We start from the raw sequence: 21,164 nt of genomic DNA on the forward strand, positions 1-21,164 counted from the left end.
ATGAACCCCAGGCCCAAGGAGTTAATTAAAAAACCTTATCAGTTTCTCCAGCAAGGAGCGATTTCAGTTCGCAAACTCCATTTCAAGTTTCCCCACCGCTCACACTACACACCCTCTTTCATTCGTTCTTTAGTCAATCCATGCGAGTCTCTGTTCTCCTTTCGTCTCCTAGTGTCTCCTCAAATCCAGATTTGACCGCATCCTTTCTTGGTGCTCCAAACATCTCTGCAGTAATAGTAGCTGCAATAATATTGAAAAAAGCCCTCTGGTTTACTCAGTAGAAGCTCAACTACCAGTCCCTCTTTCTGCTTCACACACTAACACACACTCAGACACTGAGTACTAAACATATCCCAGGCTGTAACCTGCATCATGTCAACGCTGAATATTGTGCATTTTCGGCGATATACAGTAACTGATGAGCAAAACAGCATCCTGTCAATGCAATGTGTCATTACACGTGTACATGTGCGTGTGTCTTTGTTTCTGTGCTTAATCACACGTGTAATTGTTAGCACATGGAAGTGCAGAGGGACAGAGGGAAACATCCTCCCTTGGCCCCGATGCTCTGAACAGACAGCACAGTGGCCTAAGCTTGTAAAATGAGTGTATCATCCCCGTGCCCCCTGGAACACAAATAACCTCTCTCATTTAGTCAAGACATGCACTAAACCTCCACTCATCTTCTTATCTCATGTAATTACAACTCAACATTGGCTTAATGTTGCAGAGCGTTCTCTGCTGAGTTTCTCAAAGCTGTTCTTCTAGTGTCCCAGACCGCCCTTTCATTTTATGGGGGTAAGTTACCTCAATTCAACCCCTTAAGTTCTACATTTGAAATCTTCTTAGGATTTGTGGTTTATCTTGAGCTGTATCACACATAATCTGTGCCCTTTGTACGTTCTGAAATAAAGTTGTGTTACTGAGGTCAACATTTTGGCATGTGAGGATAAATGCCAGATGTTAGAAACCTAAAATTTACAAAATGGAGATTCAATGTTCTTGTCCAGGATATGGTTATTTTCCACAAGTATAATAATAAATACATTTTCTTTAATGATCTGCATAAATCTGCTGACATATTTATGCAAGTTGCCTCTTCATTATGGGATTTCATTTAAGCCTCATTGGCTCATTATATTCCAGTGGTCTCATAACTCAGCCTATGGGCTTTTTCTCTGCCCTGACCTTTGACCTTTGCATCAGTCAGATGCCAGAAATATACCAACTGTTTTGATAATGAATGAACAAAGCGAAGTGGATTATTATGACGAATATTGTATAACACAGTTGTTGTTATTATTGTGATAAATCTCTGCCCACACAGTAGATGTACACTCTATAGCCACAGGGTGCATTCAGGTCAAAGCATAATATAGACTGCACCAATCTTTATCCTGTCAGTCCTATCTCATTAAAACAGTGTGCTGCAATATAGTGCCACTAACCCAGAGGTCGAATGTATTAGAGATATTATTTTCTGCAAAAATGCATTAGTAATGAGCTGCATATCATACTTGTGTAACTTTTGGGTATGTTATCTAATGTTATTCCCTTTCATAATCTGTCAAGTGTAACCCCAATTTTGATCTTTTGTTTCCAGGCAAGGCCCCAGGTCCCTCAGAGCCTACCTTGCTGTACATTTCAGCCTAATAGTTGCTCATTAAATAAGTGAAATGTTCTACAGTATTTCTCCGTAAATGTGATTTTTGACAGCAACATCAGGTATAATTCTCTTTTTTTCCCCAAGCGATTAGCTTGTAATATTTTGGCTTCCCTACTTTCTTTCAGACGCTCATGACTCAACACAACAATCACTACAAGCACCCATTTAGTTTTCTGCTTGCAACTGTGATTGTAATATCCGCTGCTGGAATAATAGTGTAGTGCGCTCTACTAATGTGAATTTTGCTCTTTTGATGCTTCCTTTCTGTGCTGGATTTAAGGGCCTTTGGGCTTTGTTTTCATGCTGGTCACACATGAAATACAGTCTTTATACACAAGTGAAGAGGCAACTGTGTGAGGTAAAAGCAGATATTTTTCATGCTATATTGTAAGGGTTGTTATGATTGCACTACCACTGCAATCTCACAATCGAATATTATAAATAATACCTGTGTCTCTTCCTTAAATCATAACACATATTGACTTAGATATAAACTCACAGGTACCCTCACAGACATAGTTTCACCAGCAGATATATGTGCTCTACTGGAAAATGAGGCAATTCCTACAAATATTTTAAGCGCCGGCAAGATATGTAAAGACATCCCATTTCTTATCCATTCAAAAGGCAGCAGCTGAAGGACATAGTATTCACTTTTAATTTGCAGTCTCTGATTTGCAATGCGCAGTTATGTTTGCCTCATCCAGGTTTTGTCTTTTACTACTTGTGAAAAACAAACACATACACAATGCACAAAATGTCTTTTGGTGCTTTGTGGATACCAAGCTTCTCTACTTCCACAAAGCATCAATTTTCCAAGGAGTTTTTAGGTGAGAAGAGCTCAAATACAGGGGTCACACTTGAGGATCCACTTTTCTACTTATCTTGGGTTGCTAGAGGTGCATTAGTTTAACAAGCCTTTAAACAGCTCCTGCTTTAAACAGCCACCCCAAAACACCTGCCCATAGCATAGCTTTCTTCAAAATCATTGCATAAATGCTCATGGCTGCTATGAACAGCATGGTGGTCCAGAATTTAGTGATTCAGTTATGCAATCAGGAGGATCATATTGAATTTCCAATTTATGCAATTATTTTAAGTGCTTAATCAGCTTATTCCCTTTGATGGTTAGTGGTCATATTATTGTGCACATTAATGTAAACAAAGACAAAGACAATGCAGCCTTTTTAATCAGATGTGTTACATAAATCACAGGCAGCCTGCAAAATAATGGTGTTTCATTTTATGGTGCATAAACTACACATCTGGTAACTGTTTCTGTCATCGTTTTCAACTAAAAGTCTGATGATGCGCATCATTACACTCAGGAAACATCATGATAAATATTTCAGAGTTTCCAGAAATGTGATTTCAGCTTACATAAGGGTATGATCTGCCCTCGGGGATACCATCTGAGAGGATGTAAATTAATGTTTTGGCCTCTGTATTTTCACATTTGTACACTGAAGCGCTGCAGAATGAGTTGCCAAATTATTGGGTACGGCAACACAGAGCGTGTTGTGAGGCATAAAATGGTTTCGTTGATGCTGTGTCACAGTGGTTTTGATTCCCTCCATTGTTACTTTTAACCGCTCAAGTGATGTGGCTCTGGGGATGGTGTTGAGCAGTCTGAAATATCTGATTTATTGGCATGAAATTTGGTTCAGACATTCATGGTTCCCAGAGTATAAATCCTCATGCGTTTTGGTAGTTTTGGACTCCTACTTTAGGACTTAAAGAGAAATGTCTCGACAACTATTGACTTGACTTGACTTGTCCCTCCAAGTCTGAATTGTAACCATAACTCCTCACATAGAACCATCATCAAAGTTAGAATTGGAAACACATAAATGCAGCATAAAGCTTGGTCTCAAAGTTTACCAGAGTTGAATCAACACCTCTCTGATAGTGTTAACATAACATAACGTTATCCATCCATTGTCGACACCACTTATTCCTAAAGGTCGCAGGGGGAGCTGGAGCCAATCCCAGCCGACATTGGGCGAGAGGCGGGGTACACCCCGGACTGGTCACTGGTCAATCACATGGCCAACACATAGAGACAGACAACCATTAACGTTCACAATCACATACCTACGGGAAATTTAGAGTCACCAATTAACCTGCGTGTCTTTGGACTGTGGGAGGAAGCCGGAGTACCCAGAGAAAAGCACAGGGAGAACAAACTCCACACAGATTCAAACCTAGAGCCTTCATGTTGATGGAGGGAACACCATTCTAATACAGCAACAATAAAACCATTTTACGCCTCACAACATGCTCTGTGATAGCACCACCGTGCTAACCACTGCACCATAGTGCCACCTAACATAACTTTGTATGCTGTCCAAATGTAGAATGCATTGATGTGCTGTTTTATTGGATTGCATTAGAGCACAGATGTGCATCTAATAAACTGTTAACTGAGTATAATATTGTTTACAATACTGTCTACATGACAGAGAATGTACAACTTTTAAAAGGAGCTGATTTGACATGACGCCTGCCACCACTGCATGATTGATGTACAAGTAAACCAATGCCACAGTTTTTGGTCACTGAAAAAAAGGTAATCTCACACAGGGCCATGGTGCCTTCTCCTTTGCCACCAGTACATGAAAATAGGTCCCCAAACTTTTACTCTTTGTTTTATCTGGCACACAAGATAGTCATTTACACAAAACATCTATTTTGGGTCGTGCACAAAGAACAGGTCAACTATACAGAACTTCTTGATGTGATTTCATACACAAGGGGAGAGTTGATCCCATGTTGTCCCACAGCTCTTCACTAAGGACGAACATATTAGTTTATGTAACATACTCCCGGAGACAGACCCAGATAAAACAATAGAACCATGGCACACTCATACACACTGACACACATAATATAATACATTAGAATGAATCCAAACACCTCATTAACACACATCCTGCAGGCTGTCCTTGATTAATTTTGGCACCAACACCATATTAACACACGTCTATTGGGGGGTTATACCATACTGGTTTACTGTCCTATAAATACACCCACGCCCTCCACAGAAGAGTTATACATGACAGGTCCAAAAATACCACTTGTTTCGACGAAAAGATTAAATGCTAAGAGTGATGGGCGGACAAATACATAATGAAGACATAGTCGAGGGAAAGAGAGAGAGAAAAGAGATAAAAGGTGGGGATTACACAGATCAACAGCAGTAAGTCAATGGGCCAGGACAGAAGGGCGAAGGATGATGGATGATAGAGAAACGGAGGGATAGAGAGAGAAAAGTAATAATCTGGGAACATCTGGACATGCCGACAGAGGTGGTGTCTTACACTGACAAACATGTACTCATACAGTACACACTAACACACTATCCCTTCTCACAGAGAAAAAAAACAAAATTATCACATGACCAAAGGAAAAAAAATGTGGCTCCAGTTGGGCTTTCTCTTCTTCACAGTACTCTGCTGGATATTGTTCACACTATTGTTTTGCATGTAGGTGTTATAATGCTCCTTTTTTCTGTATCCTTATCCTTTTCTGCTGCTAGCATAATTTCACTTCAGTGAGTGATTCCTACATTTCCCAGAACCACTTTCACCATGCCTCATCAAACATGCCTGGACTTATCCAGCCACAGTTTATATGTAGGTGTGAGTGGTGACAGCGGAGGTGATAATGACAGTAACAGCATGAGTTGCCCGCTGGGAAAAAAGGAGAGTTGTTGTACCCTTTACTCAAAACACAACATGTGTTTTGTCTGTATTGCATCATGGTCTTCTGAGGCTACTGTCAGTGATGAATAATATGGTTATACGTCTTCTCGTCCACAGAGGATTTTTCCCTGTTTGGCAGCAATGAAAGTCAGAGCAACATGGTAAGTGGCCTTGATCTTAAGTTGTGAGAGGATATGATAAACAGGAAAATACCGCTGGCTTTACAGAATGAGGCCTGTTTTGAGTCGCAGCAGATATTTTGAGTTGTCGTAGTAGAACAAGCGTTGATTGTAAAATGAATAATGGTAATATCCTGTAAACAGTTTCATGATGGTCAACTAATTTTGTTACTGGACAGAGCCAGATTATCTGCTCACTATTTTCAGTCTTTGTGGTTTGCTAAGCTACTGCTGCTAGCTGTAACTTCATATCATGAGGGTGCTATCAACCATCTCATCAAAGCTAACAGTAAATTCTGCACTGTGAGCAACCCAGGCGGGCTCCTTCTTGAGATAATAAACATTTTCCGCCCGTTATTCTTGTGATTCGTTCTGTTTAGGCCACACAAACAATGTTTCATGGTGATCTCTTCAAACACTCAGAAACCTCAGAAGTTTCCCATCAAGTTGTGACAGTGTGACACTCAGAACGCTCGAATAAAACCAGGACGCTTTTTTTTTTTTTTTTATACTTGAAATTTATTAGTTTTTCTCATAAACACAAAGGAACACATAGAACATACAACAATATAAACAAAAAAAATTTTTAAAAAAGCACAGTATCACAGTACAACTCAGTTGTCAGGCATTATTTTCCACTGTATCTCCAGGCGAAAGGGGTTGTACAGCATTTTAGGTATGTTTTATTGCAATGCACAGGTAGTATGTGTGTTTGTGCATATGTGTGTGTGTGTATGTGGGGGGGGGGGGGGGGGATCTCCCTAATAACTTCAACCCAATTGTCTACTGTAGGTGCATCCTTCTGTAACCATTTACGAGTTATTGCCTTCTTTGCTGAAGCAATCAATATTTTCAGCAGGTATCTATCATGTCCTGTAATTCCTTTAGGTAAATCGCCCAGATAAAGGGTTGTGCATTTCAGTGGAATGTTCTGTTCAAAAATGTGCTTTATGGCTTCCCAAATATTTTTCCAGAATATTTGGATTTTTGGGCAACTCCAAAAAATGTAGTGGTGATCCGCCCCTTCATTCCCACAACTTCTCCAACATGTACGGCCCATTGGTGTAAAATGTGTTGTCATTTTGGGAGTAACGAAAAAGCGTACAAGATTCTTCCAGCAAAATTCACACCAATACATAGAACAGGAGGTAGAAGAGGCTCACACATGTTCTCCCATTGTTCACTGGTTATTTTGTCATTTAATTCTTTCTCCCGTCTCTCCCTGATGTAGTTTGTGGTCTCCCTTCTACCCTTTATAAAAATCAGGACGCTTTTTGTATCTTTAATCCCAAACTCAACAATTTTCCAAACACATTTTAGAAAAGATCAAAAATCAACTCTATAATGACAAATGGATTTCATCTAACTCACATTGTGTTTACCACATTAGCCTTGTAGTGTGACCTTAACTAACAGAGAGAATGATGATGATCTGATGAAGGGGACTGATGAGAAAGCTTGACCAGTAGCCATTGTTTGGCCATTTTTTTACTTTAGAATTACACCATGGAGATAGAAACAGATGAGCAAACTGCCACTTTAGCAATTTAGCCCTATTATCCGCCAGTCATCTTTCACAAGCTTGCACTGGCTGGTGCTACAGTACAGTATTATTTAAATGTGCTTTCAGGGGAAGAGGCAGCCAGCATACATTATTTGAACAATACATAAATATTCAGTGAGGTGTATTTTGCTGATCTTAAGCTTGTTTTGCCATCAATACCAACAAAAAGGAGCTTAAATTGCACTGGAAAAGCAGCAGACATATGGAGCATGATGAAGCACTGATGGCAGTCAGTTGTCACAGTTCATTACATGGTGTGAAGGGATCCGAGGAAGTGATTAGGACGATCAGTTCCATTGTGTGTAACTTCATATGCTTATCATTTGCAATAATAGCCGATATTCTGACATGTGCGTGTTCAAGTGTGTGTGTGTGTGTGTGTGTGTGCGTGTGTGTGTGTGTGCATCCACGGCGATTGCTGACTCAAAGACAAGAATTTTCTAACGGACCAAAGTGATCAGCAAAGGTTCCATAATCATTAAGCCCGAACAAACTTTCTCTCTCTTTCTGTTTTGAATTCCTTCCTTGTTTTCTTTCTCCCACATTAATCTCAAATCTCTCTCCATTCCCCCTTTTTTCTTTAAATCTTGTTTGATATTGTGTCAGCTCTTACAAATGGTCGGTTAATGAGTTTGTTCAGTGATGGCCTTGAACGCCTGCTCATCTGACGTTGGTACACACACACACACACACACACACACACACACATACTGATCTAATTGTTTCCCTTTGGACACAAACAGAATCCTGTTCAGATCCATCACTGAGCAGAAACAAACAGAGTTTTGACAGAGACGGAGAGCTCTGTGGTACAAGGAAGTGGCAGCGAAGCCAAACACAGATTGGGTGATTGATGGAAGCATGAAATGATGGGGAGAGACGAGTAGGGCCTTTGATCTACTCTGACCTAGAATCGAGAGCTGGGCCACACTGGTTCCTGTAGTGTCAAACTTGCAGTAAATAAATGTAGTACAACTCTTTATTCCAACCCAAAAAGTCTGTAATTAGAGCTCTGTTTCCTACGTCATTTATCATATATTTCTTGCGGAGGGTCACACGAGAAGAATGATACCACTGTCATGTCTCTACTCTAAGTATGAAGCTACCACCAGCTGTTATTTTAGATTAGCTAAAGACTGAAAACAGGGGGAAACAGCTTGGCTGTTAGTATGTGAGCTTTAGAGATGCTGGCCGATGGATTTTGTTACTTTTGGACAGAGCCAGGCTTGCTGTTCCCCCCTGTTTCTAGTCTTATGTTATGCTAAGCTATGGCTGCTAGCGATAATTTCATATTTATCATACAGACATGATCAGTGAGCAATAATCAAAATTCTTAACTCCTCTAACTCGTGGCAAAAATTCAATAGTTTCATTGTGATGATGGTTTGGTGAGTACAGTATTTCTATGCTGCAGAAGCATCGTCATTCATTGTGGCCTTGGGCATTACGGCAAAGATATATAATATTCAAAGAAAATAAATTCTTTCCTCTGAGTAAGATTCTCTACAACCACTGCTTCAATGATTTCATCTCACTGTTACTGTTACTGTACTGCTTGTCTCCTGAGACCTAATCAAACGTACAACAACAAATTCTAAACCAACAAGAACAGTCAGCGTGCAGGCGCACCAGAGTGCTAATACTGAGCAGGTACGGCAGGAGGAGGAGGTTTCAAGCTTCAGTGGCTGTAATAAGGCTGACCACACCACGGCGTCACACAGGAGCGGACACTCCAGCACGGTGATGGCTGAGTCAGAGCAGGTGCTGAGGTAAACAGGAGTAGTGTTTCTGGATTATGTAAATAGTGTAGTATCAGTGACCCGCCTTACCAGCAGGCATGATGTCATCTTGTTTAATGTGTGATAAGACAAAAGGCTGCTGTGATCCTTGGTTAGCTTGTTCTTTCTTTCCTTTCCTCCTTCCCTTCTTTCTGTTTCTGACAATCTTCCCTCTTTGGTATTATGGGAATAATATTCAGACAGACTTCAGACAAAACCTTTCTTTCTTTCTTTCTTTGTATTTCTGTAGCTTGACACTCTCTCTGTCACATCAGTGCATGTGTTTTTGTAGCCTACAGACCCCAAAGTCCATGAGCTCCCCCTCCGAAGACATACCAGCATGCCATCATGCATGCATACATAAACTCACATGCTTAAATACACTAACAGATACCTTCCACACACTGGTGCACAAGGCAATAACTATGCACATGCATGCACACACAGAGACAATGGTGGTCTGATGAAGGGACAATAGTGCCTGTGTAAAGCCTCTGAGCTTTGCTGTGCCCGTCTCTGTGGGAGTTTAATGGATTCCACTTCAGCCAGACGCAAAGAAAGAAAGGTCTCAGAGCTGAGTTTACAATTCACATCGTCTGTTCTGGCAAGACAACTCAACTTTCAAAGTCCGTTCTTGAGAAATAGAGGTGAACTTTGCATGTACACACGTACAATAAACATTTTATTGAGTTATGATAACGAGAACAGCCGTAATGGCTCTCATACTCTATATCTCTTTCTCTCTGACCTTCTTATCTATTCTGGAGCTAGGTGTGCACACACACCTGGGTAATAGTACTCTCAAATGCAGAGCTCACCATGACCTAACTCACGTACACTTACACATGTGACTCGGCATAGTAATAGCACACATCACGTTAACGTGAGCATGCAGCGAATAATTGCTCACGTACATGCTCCCTTCTATTAATCAACCAATTCTGCAATTTTACATTTATTAGCATCCTTTGACTGTATCCTTATGAGTGTTTGTGTTGTGGTATCTTGCATGTTAAGAGGAAAACATCCATTCTACATCCCATAATAACACTTCACTGTGCCTGTTGTTGTCAAGGTACTCCAGACTGACCGACCAGTCGGAAACAGAGCCAAATTACAATCTGCCACCTTCCGCTCTCTCCCCTTTTTCCATTCCTACATCCGTCCTTCTCTCTCTGCATAAACCTCTCCTATCCTTTCATCTCTCCACAACCCTGGCTAGACAGAAACAAGAAAATGTGGCTTTTCAGTAGATATGTGAGACAGAGTGCTTACTGTCTGCTCTTTCTGTCTCTCAGGCATCTGTCAATTAAATTCAGTCTGTCTGAATCTGTCTGATCCTCCTGACCCGCAGAGACCAAGCAGTCCAATCCAGGTTTGACTATAATAACCAGTCCTTAATTTGTGGAGACTCTAGTGGACTGCATTAAGGACATGGGAATCGGGGTTGAATGTCTGGAAAAACCGCCCTAAATACAGTTTGTCCTCTGACCATCTTTCTGCTAAATTCAAGCAAATGCGCAGCCTTCATTTTCTCCGACAGCTGTATTAACACTGGCAGCGGACCAGGATCCTTTAAGCTGCAGTAGGTGTCTGTGATGTTGAGCATAAGTAGGGCTTAGCCTACTGTTAGCTGTCTGAAACTACAGTATGGACAGTCAGATGTAGGTCAGGGCAGTCCTTTAGGATGGACACTGCCAAGTTGGACATGCTGTATGTTTACACATACCCTTGTTTTTGGTTTTTTTTCCACCCAGTGTCGTCATCATTGGGTTAGACAGAACATCTGAGTGATGCTGGTCTTCTTTAGACTGCTGTTTGTTCACACATTAAGTCATTTTGCAGAAAAGTCAACACCAATCCCAATAAAACACTGACAGTGCCAACAAGCGCACGCATGTGGATCGACAAGAGTCAAACACCTCATGGCTCAACCTTGAAGCACACACACCCAACCCAAACACTTAGAAATAGACAACCCATGCCCCAGAGACCAGTAACGCCTAGAGCTGTGTGTGCATTGGGCGTATACCTCAAAAAAACTGTGATTTCATTGACTTGGCATTTTCAATTGACATCATCAGTTTTTCCGTGTAAATCATAGTTTTGGTTTTGTCAGCTGCCATTTTATTTATGTTGATTTCAGCTTTCTGACCAACAGCAGCTCATGTATGTTCTCTGTTGTCTTGCTGTTTTCCATCTTCTCCACCCGTCTTCTTTCCTCTTTTTAGCAATTTAGTGTGAAATCTTGCCACTTATTTCTCAGTTCTAATGTAACATTACCATTACCAACCCATTCGACAGATCTTCTCCCTCTTCTCCCCGGCCCTGTAGATCTGCGTAGTGACACAGGGCTGTTTCTGTTACCCTCCAAAATAAATTTGGCTTTATCAGGACAGAGATCAGGTTACCCCCCTTCACCCTCACCCTATCTCTCTTTCCTGCTCTCTCTTTTCTACTCCCCCTTTTTCTGTCTTTCTCCTCTCTCCCCATTTCCTCGTATCTTTGGAAACATTTCCTCTCTTACCTATATCCACCATTTTAATTCTTCCTTAAAATTCCCCCTCATGCTCATTTCCTATGCTCCCTGGTTCCCTTGTGGACTGGCATGCTGTAAAACGAATGGCATAATTAGAATCACACACTCTTAATTGGCTCTTTCCCAGCTCCATTCATAACAGCTCTATTTAAAATCACACTCCACTCAGGGTAGGTGCATCTGTGTGTGTCACTGGAGGCAAAAGTGTGAAATTAAGCTTGCCAGAATGCAGTAAAAGCGCAGTGAACTCTGGACATGATGTCCGTGTGTGTGTTCCCAGTGTATGTGTGTGGAGTGCACTCATTAGCCCATGTCCTCTAATGAGAGCCACGGGTGGTTTAACACCTCGGCCCTATAGACGGGGCCTGGCTATGCCAGCCTGATTGTAATTATGGCAGTCAGTCTGAACAGACCACAGTGCATTAGCAGCCCTCTCTCTGCTACGTCCTGTTCTTTAATTAGAAATGTCAGAGCTGACCTAAAGTGTATCTTTGGACATTTCTCTGCCCTGCTTCAACAGAGACATACAAGACAAACAGCTGGAGAGGGAATTGAACTGGCAACTCTGTTGGCAGCCATTTGTAGCCAGGGAATAATATCCAGTGTGGTCATGATGGAGTGGAGGCCAGTAAAGAGGTGATGCAAAACTACAGGGATTGGTCCCATGACCGTGTGTGTGTGTGTGTGTGTGTGTGTGTGTGTGTGTGTGTGTGTGAGCACATGAGTGCAGCCTTGAACCGCAGTGAGCTAACCGCAGTGAGGGACTACAATTAAGATTTTTCTGAGAATAGTGAGAAAACAGCAGAGAAAACAGTCAACTTCTACACTGACCATACAGCTTATACAAAGACACATCACAGTGTGTGCTGGGCATGCCAAGCTACACTCCATCCCACTTTTTAAAATATAAACAAATGCCACTTCTAATGCAAAATCTGCAGTTGCAAAGGCAGTTTTCAATTGACTTGCTTATCAGCAAACATACACACCTTGCAGAATATGACAACTTTGAGAGAGCTTGACTCAAGAGCTTTTCTGCTCTTTTCAGCTTTGCTGTTCACTGATTAATTTTGCATTCATTTAGCATCACCAAGCTTACTTTAATGAAATTTCAAGTTTGCTACAGTTTATTTCTACCGTTTTGTCTGCTCCCAAAATACACAGTGCAGAGGCCAGCAGGACAAATCAATTTCAAAAGTTGACATTTTATTGAAATCCATATCTATGAATGCTAAATGTGGCTCCCAAAGATTTGGACATCCTCTTAAGTCAAGCAGTCTAACATTAAACAGTAATACTTTGCAGTAAAGAATGATAGTTTTCTTCCACACAAACAAAGGGAGGCAGAATGGCACATTGCAAAGATATAACAGTAAGGAGACATCTTCACATAATCAAGTACCCACCAACACAAGCAACACACATCTTACGTACATTCGATTCAATTGTATAAAAAAACTAAAAGACTCCGAGAAGACTGTAAGAAAGAAAACATGACAACAAGCAGTAAACAGTTTAAGTAAGTTAATGAAATGCACATACACACACAAACACACTTGCACACATTTGGAAGCCTCAAGACAGTCTGTCTGATGTGATGTTGACAAGCTAGTTTTTGTTTGCAGTAATCCTTCGATCCAAATCTTTATTTCTTTGACTGATTTAGGCCAAGGCATTACTCTATAGTGTTTTCATACTAGAACACATTCCAGAGTGAGCTGAATGTACACACACCCACACATCCCAGTAATAGACATAGACACGGACGCTAACCCACTTAAGTATAATATCCAATAATGGGATTAGATCCTTTATTCCATTGACGGAGAGGAGAGGAGTTAAGAGAGGAGGGGGTCCCACATGCACAGAGATGACCATAAAATCAGTCCTAGGCATAGCTGCAGAATTCATTCTAATACTCAATTTCTCCATCTCTATATCCTCTCCAGTTGCAGTTAAACCAATAACAGATGCGAGATTTTAGAAGTGAGGTGTTGTACAGATTAGATGACACAATATTGAGAGTCCATAGAGATGATGTGTAGTGTTTTGAAGCCCTTAACTATAAGCCTGTTATAACCAGATGTACTGCGTCTCCTCTTTATACCTTATCCCCCCGTATAGACGTGGACACAGTAATGGGATTGGTTTTAATCGCATAACAGTAACAATAGAGACTTTGAGAAGCTAACTTATCCCGTCCGGTCCTACACTTTGACGCTCCTTTGTACAACCCCCTGACCTACCCTTTAAGTGCATCCCAGCTAACCTGACCTCTAGCTCGAGGGCTGTATTAGATTACATGCTTCCACTGTACAGACATTGTTGACCAGAAGGAGGAAGAGTGGATAGGTTGTAAATGGAGGGCTCACAAAGAATTTTTCCTGAAGTTCAAATAAGTACAGGATATAGGAATCCTTTTGATTATTCAATATCTAAAGTCTTAGGTCAGTGTTACACCCAAATCTGGGATGTGTCAGAAGTGTAAAAACAATGCAAAGATTTCGACAGGTTTGGCCGGCAAACCTATACAGATGGCAGTGATCAAAGCCAAGTATGATCACAGTCTTCATTTTGACTGCTCACATTCATCCAATTTTGATTTTGTTTGGAGTTCACCTCTAGTTTCCATGTCTTTGTCAAAATGAAGTATGATCAAGGGACATGTATTCTACAAAATTCATTAGAATGCATCACATACATTTTTGAGGCTGCAATGATTGCGCATCATGCAACAGTGACTAAGACGTCTTGGTCGTCTATAAAAGCCCACAGCACAAAAGGACATTTTATTTGAGTGAGTAGAGTCCCTGATGGAAAGGCTCCACCAAAAGAACCTCCTTTTGCTTGCAAATGAATGGCCTCAAAAACATCCTTCAGATCCCCATGAGCCTCTTTCTTTACAGGATCAGTGTGGGCTTGTGTGTGTGTGTGTGTGTGTGTGTCTAACTGAGTCGAGGTATTTCATTCCATTAGTCCGTTCTGGTAGAGGACGCCATCTGTTAGCTGTTAAGAGCTTGGGAGGAGACCACCATTCCAACTGAACTGTCGCTCACTGCCTGTTTTAACCCTCCCAATAACCTCAAATCTGACCTGACCTTCACTCAACCTATCACCTGCTGTCATAAGAAAACTGGACGCACAACCTGTCTGCACGTAGGTACCTTGGATAATTTCAGTGACTGTGACTCCTTAAATCACTCAAGTGAAGCATGCCTATCTGTGTTTAGTTTACCCTCAGCTGATTAGGTTTGGCAGCACTATAGAAAAACCCACAGGGACATGTTTTGCACGTATCCATCTTCCAAGGATAAACCATCCAAACTTCATAGCATGTGTGTGTGTGGTCTGGTTTAGCTCTTGCACATTTCAAGCACTTGACAGCTCGCTGTCCTAATGAGGGCATTTTGGAGTTACTGTCTGAGATAAGGGATTCAAGTGGTTAGCATGTAGCTGTATTAATAAGGTATGATAAACCCTTTAAAGGCAAATTCCTTTGTTTTACTTTAACATTTAATCCATTGAGGCAACTTTGCTTGAGAACTCCAACAGGGCAAGGAAGGTCAAGTCGTAAAACAACACCCTAAATTTAACAGAAGCATTTGAAAAATGAAATAGATGTAAGCATTTAAATCTTTACCCATCTGTGGATGAAGGCCATCAGATCTATTGTATTAGCTTAAGCCTTCTGTTCTTACACAAGTTGCGTGCTTAGATTGTTTTTCTGTGTCAGAAATACGGAGGACATGAGTCCAAATTTCCCCAGCAGAAAAGACATTTTTCACAAGCCACCAACCAAAAATCACAAAAGATTATATTTCACTCAGTCATGTAATGGATTAATTATATTTTGTGAATTTCCTCTCGCTGCCATGTGGTAAAAATGTCAATTCAAATCCCTCTCTACACTGCCAGGTATATTATTCAGACCAAGTCTGTATCATTCATATTCAAGTTGTTGCCACATCCTCAGCTCTACACAAGTTGCTGTACTACTATCATAACTAGCAGGACTGATGACCAGAATTATAGAAATAAAAGACGTGTTGCAAAAAGAGACTGAATTCGAAAAGATCCCCAGTGAGTTATTCTACTGTAACATAATGTCAATACAAAGCTGCCACTAACATAACAAAAACCAATGTGTGTACATGTGTATTTGCCTGTTTGTGATAGTGTGATAGCTGGACGCTGCCGCCCACTTCTGTCATTTAGAAGACCTTAGGAGATCACCATGGTGACCACTCTTTGCCAAGAGGTGCACACACAGACACACAAACAAATACACACCTCCTGTTTGACTAGAGAGTACATCAATTATTAATGGACTGTGCTCACTAAATTCATTACCAGTCTCTCATTAGACAGTCTCTTCAAGGACCACAACTGTGCTCCCATTCTGAGAGATTTCTCTTTGTGCTCTTATTATGATCAAGATTTGCACAATGTGATCTCAGAGATTGTTTGCAGAAGATGTGAAACTGCAGAAACCTATAATAAAAACTGCATATAAAATCTAGCGCACAAAAGAGCATAATAACTCTGGGTGTGTGGCTGAGTGGCTGAGTGTGGGTGGTTTTGGCTGTGCTCTATTGGAAGTTGTTCTCTGTAATTACATCCACAGGTGTTTTTCTAGTGGCACATTAGCTTTATACCACACTTCTCCTCAACAGGAGAAAACAAGGGATGTGGCGATAATGGCTTAGATAAAGACAGTGATTGATTTTGTTCATGTACATGCGTGAGCTCCTGGGTTGAGCATGCTTACGTGTAGAAGGGAGCAGAGGCTGGACCGCCCCCTGACATGGCAAGTGCTAGACTGAGCGTTCTTGATAAGTAAGCGAGTGTGCGATTATGCAATGAGCGTGACCGTGCCAATGATAGACAAAGAAAGAACAGAGAGACAGAACAGGAGGCAGAGAGAGAAGTGCGACATGTTCGGATAAATTCCTGAGAAAAGAAAAGCAAAAGCGTTGAGAGAGAAAAAACGTGTATTGCAGAGAAGGATTTATAGGAAAAAACTGAGTTGTTTGGTATATGTTGCTGATTGGCTTAAGTTGGATGGAAACTTAGTTTACATTGTGCAGGTTGGGATTTATGCTACTAGTGAGCATGCAGTAAACTATATTTGGAGGGGGTCAAGCAATGTGTGTATGCATTTGGGGAATGCTAACGTATCCATGACACACATACATGCACTTTGCCCTTGCACCTGTAACATTGTAACCTTAGCAGGACTGTGTGTGTTTACGTGTGTGTGTGTGTGTGTGTGTGTGTGTGTGTGTGTGAGTGAGTGTGCGCCACAGGACTTAAACTCAGTTAGCAGCAGGGCTTTGACTTCTTGCCTTCTCTAACTTGTTGATCCTTTGAGCCTATCCATAGACACATTCAGCATAGCATACATGTCAGGGTCACTTGACGAGAAAAAGTGTAACTTTAACTTTTGCAACACAAGATACATCACCCATGGTATGTGGCATTTATGGACAATTAATGGTTTTCCAAAGTATTTTAGAACTTGCAGAGATGCAGAGCTTGGCCTCCATGCTGCCACAGGAACATAAGTGAAATCAGGCATTGATGGTGGGCTCGCAGTTGGCATCCCAGTTCATCCTAGAGGGGTTGGATGAGGTTGAGGTCAGGACTCTGTGTAGGCCAGTCAAGTTCTTACACACTAATTCACACCATTACTTTAGTTGTGTAGTTGACAGAGCACCTTCTCTAAAATCTTGCCACAAAGTTTAAAACTATCATCACATGCAGGAGCATTTTGGCTCCCTTAATAGGAACTATATATACCAACCCTAGATTAGAGGCAGTTCAACATTTTTAGAAAAACACACAGTTATCATAATTATTAACACCATAACTGTATATAAAGATTTCATATACAACACAGACCTCAGCGATTCATGCAATGCATTTTGGTGAGTAACACTGAATGTAAACGTAACTTTTGTTTTTTTACAAGAAAACTTTGCACAGCCCCTTTAAGTTTGTCCTATAAATATGAAGCTGGAGACAGCAGTTTGTTAGCTTAGCTTAGAATTAAAATTGAAATAGGGGGAAATGACCTAGATGTGTTACAAAAAATTGTAATTTGTTGGTTTTTTAGGAGTCATGGGTGCAGTGACTTCATGGTTGTCACTGTGAGGTTTCCAGGCAACAAATGGAAATTTCATTTTTACCTGCATAACAAACCTCTGTTAACGTGATGAAAAGTTAAGTTGTTTTTTTAGAGCTCCCTTTTTTTTAGTTCAGTTTGTGTGATGATGACTTATCTTTTTAATGTACTCTGACTTTATGGTTAAAGTACAGGAGGATCACATGTCTTCAATCACTTTTTATTCTAACGTGGGGCAAATTCCTCATGAACTTACATCTTATCTCAGCTGCAGTCTGAGCAACTCTATAGTTGTCTTTGAGAGAAGGGCATACAAGATGCAAATCATCACAACAGAGCAATCATCTGCCAGGAGGGAAACACACTTTCTTGCTCAAATGCTGATATGAACACATGTAACAACGAACATGCACACGTGTAGACACATTAACGTACATGTATACACACAGTTATGCACACATGTACCCGACAGCCGTGCATGCACACTTACACACACATACAACCACCCACGCACACCCTTGGAAGAAGCCACTCACACTTCGCCCCCATAGAGTACATGTCAGTCCATCTGGGATCATTAACACTATGTTAATGAAAATAGGGCTGGGGCCAGGAGCATGTGAGGAGAGAGAGAGTGAGAGAGACACAGACAGAGATGGAGAGAGAGAGAGACAGAGAGGACAGAAGGTGGGAGGATGGAGGAGGATAATGGATTCTCTCCGAACAAATGCACTTGCCTGAGGTACTTGTGTGTGGGGTGGGGTGGGGTTGGGGGGGTACATAGATAAGAAAAGATTGAAAGTGCAGGGAGTGGGGCGAAGCAGCAAGAAGAAAACTGGACCACACCAATACGAAGGGGGGGGTGGGGGGTAGGAACTGAAAAGGGAGCAATGGAGCATAAAAGACAGTAAGGTGAAGATGGGGAGACGCTCAAAAGATTAGTCAAGAAAACAAGAGAAAGTAAAGTAAGGAGAGATGTACCCAGTACATTCTGGTCAGGGGCTGATGAGGGCTCTGTGGAAATAACTGAACAGATGAACAGAAGAAAGGGAAGGAAGGAAAGACAGCAGAGACAACAGATGAGCCGAGAGAACAGGCAGGGAGAGAGATAAGGAGATACAGTATAACAAATGATGACAGAGGCAATACAAGCTGACTAGCGTGGTTAAATATTTCACTGGGGTTTGTTTGTGCCTTTGTGTGTGTGTGTGTGTGTGTGTGTGTGTGTGTATGTGCATGGCCATAGGAGAGAGAGTCCCCAGGAGACAAAAAGGGGGACAGAGCGGCAGGGAGACAACGAGTGAAGTGTGCCTGTTGACTGGGCGAGTTAATGATTCCCGTGGTCTGAATAGTGAGACAGTGTTCGTCCAGGAGGGAGGGAGGAGGCTCATTTACCCCCTGCTGGCACACACATGCAACATTGCTTTAGTCTGTTTGTGTGTGTGTCCGTGGCTTGTTGTGATATCGTGTTAGCTTGTGTGCTGCACGCTTGGAAAGAGCTCTGCCTCCCTGGCGACTTTCCAGGCGATGCTCAGAGCAGAAACAACCCCAAGAATCGAGCAAGAATCACTATTTGCCCCCCTACCGGGCTAAATCTAGACACATGGAGCGCTATTAAACAGAAGTGTGCCTCCCTGTGTTTGAATTGGGGACCACCTGTATGCAGATGAATGGGTGTGAATAGGGGCCGGGAGACATGCCTTTGTGGTGCCAGAGAGGGAGCAGCTTGTTGGAGTGTGCCGCTATGAGCCAGAGGGCCAAGGGCCGGCAGGAGGCCGGGGATAAAGGGACAGAGGGCAGCAGGGTGACAAGCTGTCCGTGTGTAGATGAAACAAAGCCAAGTGTTAACAAGCCTAAGCTAGCGGTAATGACAGAGGTTGGGTGAACTAAAGGCAACTATTTGAAATGCAATCTGTGATCAACTAGAGTCAATAAGGAGCATATTACAGTGATTCAGCCTATTTAAGCTCCTTTATACCCTTTTTCATTGTTTCATAATGTTGATCTTCCCTATGACCTCTTTTTTCCAGTGCCAGCTAAGGTTATTCTCTGTGGGAGAAAGTAGGGGAGCAGAGGCACAAATGGCACATCAGCAGGTGAGGCTCGAAGGCACGACGAGTGATGACGTGATAAAGTCAGGACAAAAAAAGAGACAACGGGATAACATCTCGCTTTGTCTAATACAACAACAAGTGAGACAGCAGCAGAGATCAGAGCACTCCTACAGATCTTTCAAGTCCAGTAAAAACCTGTGCGTGCTTATGCCTATGTTTGTGCAGATGTGTTCATACACTTGCCTGAACAGCTACGAAGCAGTTTCGCTACCATCCCCGTTTCAGCGTGGCTGGCGCCCACGTGTTTCCATGTGTCTTTCATTTATAACACCCTACTTTTCAAAGTTTCACTACACCTCATTTTGATTTGTTATTTCCTCTCTATAAAACACTCCTGCTTCATATTTCTAAGTGTCTCTCAGGAAACCCCACCAAATCTCAAGACACAGATCCCCGACCAGCTCTGATCCCAGCCTGAGGCCGACAGGATGAGTGAGGAGGAAGAGATGGAAGAGATGGAAGAGAGGAGTGAGACTGAGAATTTAATAGGCTGGAGGGACTCAGTCGTCTTTTAAATAGCTGTGTCCCACACACCCTTAACCCCTCTTATCAAAACATTTATTCAAGCAGGGCTGATAGTGTCTGCTTGGTCTGACACCATCTGTTTTTGTTTGAAATATGTCATCACTCCCCAAAACTCTTCTACATGTCCCTCCAATAAAAATTGCATTTGCTACGATTGAAAGAGTAGTAAAGAGATAATCAGGCATCGCCAGACACAAATAGCACCACAGGTTCTCTCTGTGGTTATATAATTGTGGGGTTTCCATAGTATGTTGAACAACTTGTGGCAGATACTGTGACGCCTGGAGACGAGTCCCTAGAAAATAAACAAGCTGGTTTCTATTTGTGTAGCTGTCAGGTCGTCCTTTAATCCACTTTTAGAACTCTCGCAATTTCTATCGACTCAAACACTTTTTCTAAGGTTTTTTTTTTCTGGTTTACTGTCATGGCCTTCCCCGTCTGTGTGTGCCTGTATGGGCTGTGGGAGGATCTCACTCTGAGAGTCATCTGTGGTCTCTACTAGCTACAACACTATCATAGGAGCCTGCAGAGAAGACTTAAATGTTGTTTTAATCTAGTGTGTGTAGAGTCGTGTTTCTCTCTGTGTGTCTGTGTAAATGCATACACTTGGCCGTAGCAGCAGAGAGGAGGTGTTTTTGTGGGTTGTGAATTTCTATTTTTGTGTTTCTACCTTGCTGCACGATTGAATATGTGTTAGATGAACACATCATGAGGAGATCCCATGTTTGAGCAGCGGAAGTCTGCTGGCAACGAGGGACACTGACAGTCACTCTAATGTGTTGTGTATGTCAGAGAACTGGGGGATCCTGTTGCTGGTAGTCTGAAGCCCATGAATCACTGACTAGTTTTGGAGCTTCGGGAACAGTATTTGCATTTCAGTCATTCCTTAGAGGAAATCAATACGTCGGCACTACAGGAATAGATGCTTGTTTATAAGGAATTACCCAAAAGTTTTGCATAAGGAGATTTTA

Source organism: Pempheris klunzingeri, chromosome 8, assembly GCF_042242105.1.
Source record: "Pempheris klunzingeri isolate RE-2024b chromosome 8, fPemKlu1.hap1, whole genome shotgun sequence".
In the NCBI taxonomy this organism is placed as follows: Eukaryota; Metazoa; Chordata; class Actinopteri; order Acropomatiformes; family Pempheridae; genus Pempheris; species Pempheris klunzingeri.